Source organism: Leptonychotes weddellii, chromosome 2 (assembly GCF_054177405.1).
Source record: "Leptonychotes weddellii isolate Sample4059 chromosome 2, ASM5417740v2, whole genome shotgun sequence".
Lineage (NCBI taxonomy): Eukaryota > Metazoa > Chordata > Mammalia > Carnivora > Phocidae > Leptonychotes > Leptonychotes weddellii.
Window position 1 is genome coordinate 38,479,070 of NC_138370.1, and position 8,838 is coordinate 38,487,907.

Sequence of the window (8,838 nt, forward strand, 5' to 3'; positions counted from 1 at the left end):
TTCGATAAGGGTGCCAAGGTCATTCAATGGGCAAAAAGTAGTCTCTTCAACACATGGTGCTGGGACAACTGGCTATCCATATGCAGAAAAGTGAGTTTGGACCCTTGCCCCACACTACATATAAAAATTAACTCAGAATGGATCAGTAATCTAAATATAAGAACTAAAATCATAAAACTCTTAGAAGAAAACACAGGGTAAATCTTCATGACCTTGGATTTGGCAATGGATTCTTAGGTATAATACCAAAAACATGAGGAACAAAAGAAAAAATAGATATATTAGATTTCACAAACTTGAAAACTTTTCTATAACAAAGGACTTTATCAAGAAAGTGGAATAACCTACAGAATGAGAGAAAGTATTTGTAAATCATGTAACTTATTGATAAAGGTCCTGTATCTGGACTATAAAAGAATTCTTACAATTCTACAAGAAAAAGAAAACCAATCCAGTTTACAAAATAGAAAAAGGACTTGAATAGACATTTCTCCAAATGGCCAGTAAGCACATGACAAGATGCTCAAAATAGCCATTAAGGAAATGCAAATCAAAACCACTATGAGGTGCCACTTCGCATCCACTAAGATAGTTATAATCAGGTTCAATGGAAAATAACAAGTGTTGGTGAGGATGTGGAGAAATTGAAATTCTGAATATTGCAAGTGGGAATGCAAAATGGTTTGGCTATTGTGGCCCTGTGGAAAATAGCTTGATGGGTCCTCAAAAACTTAATTATGGAATTAACTATGTTAACCTAATCATGACCCTACAATTCTACTCCTAGGTGTATACCCCAAGTAATTGAAAGTAGGTACTCAAACAAGTACATGTATACACATGTTAATAGTAGCACTACTCACAATAACAATGACAAATGAATGGACAAATCGTGATAGATGCATTCAATGGAATATTATTTAATCATAAAAAGGAATGAAGTGCTGATACCTGCTACAATGTGAATAACCTCCAAAACATTATGCTAAGTGAAAGAAGCTGGATACAAAAGGCCACATGCTGTATGATCTCATTCCAGTGTTAGAAACAGAATACAGATGGGTACTTGTCAGGCATTGAGAAGAGGGGAGGAGGGGGAGAAACTGATTAAAAAGTGAAGGAAAGTTTAGGAATATTTTGGAATTAGATGTGGCTGTCGGACCACGAATGTACTAAATATCACTAAATTATTCATATTAAAATGGTTAATTCAGGCGGGCACCTGGGTGGCTCAGTCAGTTAAGCGTCTGCCTCCGGCTCAGGTCATGATCCCAGCGTCCTGGGATCGAGCCCCGCACCCGGCTCCCTGCTCAGCGGGAAGCCGGCTTCCCCCTCTCCCTCTGCTGCTCCCCCTGCTTGTGCTCTCTCACCGTCAAATAAATAAATGAAATCTTTTAAAAAAAAAGATTAAAATGGTTAATTTTATGTTATTTGAATTTCACTTCAATAAATTACTAACATAAATTAAAAAAAAAAATCTGGGGTCAATCACACTCCAGAGTCCCCACTCTTAACGATAATTTTGTAGTGATATTGCCTAGTATGCTGCAGGCTTAATGTTCCAAGACCAATCTCAGCACACTATTGGCATTTTTATAGCTGTCCTCAGGTAGTACCTGGATACTGGCTTCCTAAACAAGGTAGGAAGCCTTCTGATATGTGTAGAATATTTTAAATATTAAAAAGATAAGTGAGATATTCAACTAAAGTAAATTAGCATTGACGATGAGAATTAAATACCTTTCTCATAACTGACACCCAGGGATTCAAACTTAATCAACGAGATTGCAAATTAACAATATAATTAAATCCATTCAATGAACATTTACCACTCTGCCATTAATTTTTTTGTTGTTGCTGTTGTTTTTCTTGCCACTAATTTTTCTCCCCCTTCTGCCTTTAAAGCCATGACTCTTGAGCTTGTGGCTACCTTTTCAAACCAAAGTGAAAGAGAGACAGTCTATCTGTAGAAAACACCTTGTTGTTTAGTTTGAAAATAGAACCTCGTTCACCTGTTTCTAACACCACACCTGTGCCAAAGTGGACTGATCCAGGACAGCCATAGAGAGAAGTGAAGGGTCTGGAATGGCCACCCCTATTTGTATAAATTATAAGACAGCCTTCTATTGGGGAGCCTTTTCAGTTTAGACTCACCAAAGTCATAGAATCAGTCTCTGATTTTCACAAAGCTCTGTTCATCAGTTCATTCAAAAAACATTTAATAAGAACCTGTTAAATGTCAGGCATTTCTGGGTAATAGCAATAAGGCACAGACAACAAGAGAGAGCTGCAGTAGTAATGATTGTAGAATGTAATAAATGTGATTAAAATGTTTACTCAGGATAGTAAACAGAGAAGAGAGACCCATAAATTCTGCCTTGTCTGGAATGTCATAAATATCTTTACCAAAACAATGATACTCATCTTGAACACAAAAGGATGTACGGATGTGTGTCCTCAGCCAAATTATATTATGCCTCAAAGCCTTGATTTCATCATGCAAAAACCAGGGTTAAAAATATATGTATTTATATATACATATATACACTGCTATATACATATATAAATTTAATATACTGTATATTTAATACATTAATAAACTATAATAGATAATATATTTAAATATATTGTATTTAAATTATGTAGATTATATTAAAATATAATAAAACATAATATATAATTGTATGTAACGCATTATATTTATAAGCTTTTCCATACCAGAATCCTTGCAAAGGTAAAATCTAAAAGAAGTGAAGTGAAAGATCTTCCTGAACTATAAAGTTACCTTCCAGAACAGTTAAATAACATTGTGAATTTTCTAATGCTTGACTCTGAAACAAACTCAACATGTTAAAAATTCTTAAAGGAAACACGTATATTTTCCTCCACATGGAGAATCTCCATTTCAGACTTTTTAGCTTCAGCTAAACCAGTTCCCTCATAGTCACCAGCATGCTGAAGAGCCTTAGAAACAGCCCCACCAAGTGCAGCTCACACTCTAACACACACATGTAAGAAAAATGAGGCTGTGAAGGAAATTGTCCCTAGATGTTTCTCTAGTGCTCTCCACACCACCATCCACCACCTCCTCCAGCTTGCACAAGGTTGCTTCCCCTGACTACCCACTGCCTCTACCCCCATCTCCCTCCTCTCTCTCTGTCTCTGTCTCTGTCTCTCTCTCTCTCTCTCTCACTCACACACACACACACACACTCACACACAAAATCTCCTGCTAGTCTCCTCCCTCATTTATAGGTCATCCCTTCAGGAGAAAAAAAATGACTTGACAAAAAAGTAGCAAAAGAGAATATTTTTCCTAAAAGCTAATCCCTCTGACCTCCCCTTAAGATCCTATTTATGGGTTAAGAGCCATATTTATTGTCTTAATTTCCATGCAGCCTTTCTCGATTGCTCCAACCTATGTTGCCCCCTCCCTTCCTTGAACTCTGGCTGCAGTTGGAGTCCATATTCTGCATTTCCACAAACAGGGGGACTTTCCCTTTAATAACATTCACATTCATGTTCTTTTGTGCAGCGTTGTTCCATCTCTGAGGTGATTCCTCATCTGTAAAATCTTTACTTATAAAATCTCTAACTTGCAGAATATTGTCAAAATTAAAGATAATAAAATATTTTTAAAATAAGTATCCCATCTACCACACAGAAACTATTAAATAAATAATTCTTCTTCCCTTTCTTTCTTTTGTATCTCCCATGGCCACACACAGGAAGTGTGTCAATAAATAGAATAAAGAAGTATTGATTGATTACACCCATTTCATATTCTGATCTTTTCTATTCCCTTTGGCATTAAATAATTTTTCAAGTCTGTAGTGAAAGAATCCAGTGGTCTTTATGCTCCTTCTCTCGATTAATTTCCTCCCAACTGTTGTTCTGTCTAATTATATAGGGCCTCTTTAGGCCCATCTGCAGTTATTAGCTGATTCAAAGGCTTGTTTGTTTGTGGATTTCATTTAAATTTTTACTTCAAGGGCTAATTTCCAATGATGTCATTAAACTAAACAGTTCAGGAAGTGTGTGTACTATGAATTCATCACTGGTGAAAGCCCTTTTTCTGCCAAGCATACACAGAATGTATAAAATATTCAGAAGGGAAGCTGAGTTGCTCACATAGGAGATGATATCCCAGCAGATCTGCAGCTCAATGCAGAATAGCAGGCAAAGACTTGAGCCCAGAAAACTCTATCACACAGGCCTGGTATTTCTATTTACAGTAAAGAAGGAGAAGAAACTCTTGGCTGGGCTTAAGCATTACCTGAGATCTAGGTACTATGAGAAGCTTCCTGAGTGGTTGTGAGCATCTTGTTCACTAATGAGACAAGAGCATAACAAACTTCCTGCAGTCCCTGTGTTCCAAAGACCTGATGACTATTCTCAGAGTCAGAGAAGTCAGTTAGCCTACCCCACCCCCAATCTCAGCCACTCACAACAACCAACCATTCTAATGCTCTCCATGCCCTATGGCCAACATATAGGTCACCAGCTTTACATGGCAGAACATTCAGCTAGTGAGCTCCCCCTTGCATGTCCTTGTGCCTTGTGGCCACTTCTCCAGAAATGCGGTGTTGGCTATCGAGAGACTGATGCTTTCAAACACTAAGAGCTATTCTAAAGCTCATACATAAGTGGGTGGTAGAAAGCAACCAACATAGTTAAAGCACCTGTGAGCTGTGATTTCTGCGGTACTAAAAAGCCTTCCTTCCTTCAATATTATGGTTCCTTCCTGCCTGAAGCTCCTAAAACTGAACAACTGATTCTATTCTTTAATTAGAAATAGGATCAGAATTGTAGATGACTACACATTCACAGCAGGAAAAAAAAATCACAAATCCCCCTCCCCCCAGATTGTGAGCCTCCTCTATGCAATCAAGAAGTAGATGATATGCATTGATTCTTCATCTACTTGTCAAGGATAGTGCTCATCAATTATAGCAGAGCATAGCTTAAGAGCTGTAATAGGAAATGGATGGAGACAAAGGCAAATGTGGCTTCGAGAAACGACCATTTCTATTTTAAGTGTTTTCATTTCTGCTCTTTTGAATCTCTAAATTATGATATCCACAGGATAACCAACAAACAGAAATGACCTTGAAGATTCTGGTTCAAGGCAAAAATGGAGCCTACATACTTAACTGTCCCTGCCTCTCAAATCCCATTAATATAACAAAAGGAATGTCAAAAAGCAAAATCTACACCTCTAACACTAGGAAACAGTGCCATTCACTTGCACAAAATTTCAAGGGATTTCTGCAAGAAACAATGCTGACAAGACTAAGGTGAGAGGTCACTTGACCAGCACCTGGATCACTGAATGAAAGGAAAACCTGCCCCTGATGGAGGCAGGGAGGCAGGGAGCCCCAGCAGACTCCACTAACCATTAAAGTCAGGTCTGGGGACTATCAGTGCAGATTAGATCATGATGCAACCACTGTCTCTGGAAAAACTCCTCACTGCTAACACCCAGGAAGAAAAATGAGCAGCACTGCCCCTTCTTGGCTTTCACGTGGCAGGGTCTCAGGCTAAGTATGGGCATCAGGAGGCAGTGAGTTGACCAATGAGAAAATTCAGCCAAGGTGCAAGGGAAGAAACCAGACAAATAAAATTCCATCACTTCCCTAAGTGTTGGCAATATAGAATATACAGTAAAAAGAAAATAAACCTCATTTCCAATAACAATATAAATTCCAGCAAATTCAAGATTGAGTGGTAGGAGAAATTTTTAAAAATAGTTTATTAAAGGGCGCCTGGGTGGCTCAGTTGGTTAAGCGACTGCCTTCGGCTCAGGTCATGATCCTGGAGTCTCTGGATCGAGTCCCGCATCGGGCTCCCTGCTCGGCAGGGAGTCTGCTTCTCCCTCTGACCCTCCCCCCTCTCATGTGCTCTCTCTCATTCTCTCTCTCTCAAATAAATAAATAAAATCTTTAAAAAAAAATAGTTTATTAAATATATAGTAGCTTATATAAAAAATCTGTTAGAAGAAAATAGAAATATTGATCTATATAATATCATTTATATTTTAGTTCTTCCAAAATATGACCCCAAAGGCAGTATCTTAAAGGAAAAGATCAATTTGAAAATAAATACATTTAATATTAAAATATTAAGTAATTAAAATTTCTATAAATAAGTAAAAATTAAAATTTAAATACTATTAAAATATTGGGGGATACACTAAAATCTATATGACAAATCCCTAATATAAAAAGAAAAGAATGCTTAATTAATATGAGAAAAATAAGGTCTTTGAAATCTTCAACAAAACAGAAATGAGCCTCAAATATATTAACAAAATGTTTAAGCATACCATACCAAATAACATTAAAACCATGCAATATGATTTTTAAAAATACCAAACTGCATAAAAATTATAACTCATCAATGGTAAGAGTAAAAAATGGACACTATTAGGCCTGTGAGAATATAAATTGGCACAATCTTTCTTTAGCACAATTTGAAATATATATATATAGAGAGAGAGAGATGTATATCTTTAAAATGGGCACATATTTTTAACAGCCCCATGCCTCGGTAATGATTCTAATAAAATAAGTACAAATATATTCAAAAATGTAGCCAAAGGATGTCAGTTGCAGTACTGTTTAAAATTGCAAAAGATCACAAATAAAAATGGAAACTGTGTGAGGGGCTGGATGTGTTAACTGACCTCATTCTGGTGATTGTTGAGTAATACACTCGTACACCAAATCATCGTATTGTACGCCTTAAATGTACATAATGTTCTACACCAATTATAATTCAATAAAGTAGAAAATTTTAAAAGTAAATTTGCAAAGGAATTAGAAATAATCTAAATATTCAAAATCAGGTACTGCTAAAAGTCATATAGTTACATGTAGTCCTTAAAAAGTATTGGGGCGCCTGGGTGGCTCAGTCATTAAGCGTCTACTTAAGGGTCCTGGGATGGAGCCCCACATCGGGCTCCCTGCTCAGTGGGAAACCTGTTTCTCCCTCTCCCACTCCCCCTGCTTGGTCCCTCTCTCACTGTGTCTCTCTCTGCCAAATAAATAAAATCTTTTAAAAAAAGTATAAACATATAGTTAACAGAAAAATATTTTATGAGAAAACTGCATATTTAAAAATTTGCATATACATTGTGATTTAGTTATGTTAACATGCATTTATGCATTCAGTCACTCCCTGATGGATTTATAGAACTTGCATTTGAGTGGAAATCTATATATTTCAAAACACATATTTAGAGGGCTAGAGATCAACGTGATCATAGCAGTTACCTCAAGCTGATTGTGTTTCTTATTTTTACAGTAAATTTGCAAAAGTAAAAAAGCTATTTTAAATGACACTTTAAAAATAATAATGCCATGATTAAATTACGTCAAATTGCCAATTACTACATAGATTTTTAAACACCAGTGTTTGAATCCACACATTTGCTTTGAAATAACTTTCCATGTACAGTCCACAGTTAAATCCACAGATTGTTTTAATGATTTTCATTGAATTAATACTTTCATTAAAACTTTTTCTTCTACAAATGAGTGTGAATTAAAGGAAAAAGAATCATTATTTTCTTGTAGCATCTTTCTCTCCCTTCTCTATAGAATCAAGCACATATTCCCCCCAAATTTAATTGAGATTCAATGGATATTCCTTAATGGATATATGTAAATCACACAAAAGTTTTCTTTTAAAATGAACAACAGTGGTAGAGTCCTCACATTTAAAAAAGGTGCTGATTCTGAGTCATTCTCACTTGTAGAGTTCTAACAATTTATGGATGCTGGAATGATGAGAAAAATGACAATTCGTGCACTCAGAGTTATTATATAAATATCACTTCTTCTAGATTGTTGTCCTATTTTTTCCCAAGCTACTTAAAAGATTTTGCATTCAACATCATTTCCATGCCCTTCTCTCACTCATTTATCCCTACCTAGTTGGAGCACATCTCAAGAAATCCCTTGCTCTGGGCTCTAGTGTCAGCACCAGCAAAGCTGGATTTTCACCCTTCAACAACTCATATAACATCTTAGGAGAGAGTATACATATATCTGAGAATTATTAAAGTATTATCAAATAGTATGTCTCAGTTCCACATTGCCTGTCACACTAACTTTTAATTTAGAAAAAAACATGTGGTTACCATAATACTGAGACTCCATTTTTTTTAATCTATAAGAGAGAGAGTTAACAACAGCCCTTCTGTTTCAAACAGAGATGTTTCAAAATTGTTAATAAACATATACCATACTAAACACTTTGCAAAGCTATGCCCTTCTACATGCAACATGGGGGATATATAGAAGCAACTTGCATCATCTCTGCATTCAAGTTGGAAAAAGAAGATAAAACACTAAAAAAAGGATCAAATATTTATTCATATGTTATGATATTGTGTAATGTGAGACACACCATCCCAGAAGCCCTATGAAGAATATATTAACACCTGTTTGGAGAAACCAAAGCATGAGAAAATGGTAAGTGGCATCCCCAAGGCCCCAAGATGGTGATCCAGTAAAACATTCCTATGAATAAAGAAGGAAATAGAAAGTATTTTAAAACTTAGAATTAATGTCTATCTTATACCAAGTCTGCCAATTACTGTTGAATACTTCAATATGAAATTACCAGAATGTTTTTTTCCATCCTCTGATTTTCCTTAAATCTATACTGTTGGATTTAGGTATCTATGCTTCAGCTGACCACACATTGATCCTTTTGTTAAAATCACGTGTGAAAATAAGGGTATTATAGAATGACAATTATCCCCCTTTCTTTCACCCCTTTTATCATACCCCACCACAGCATCTCAAAGATTTTGCAGCAAATCTTGAAAAA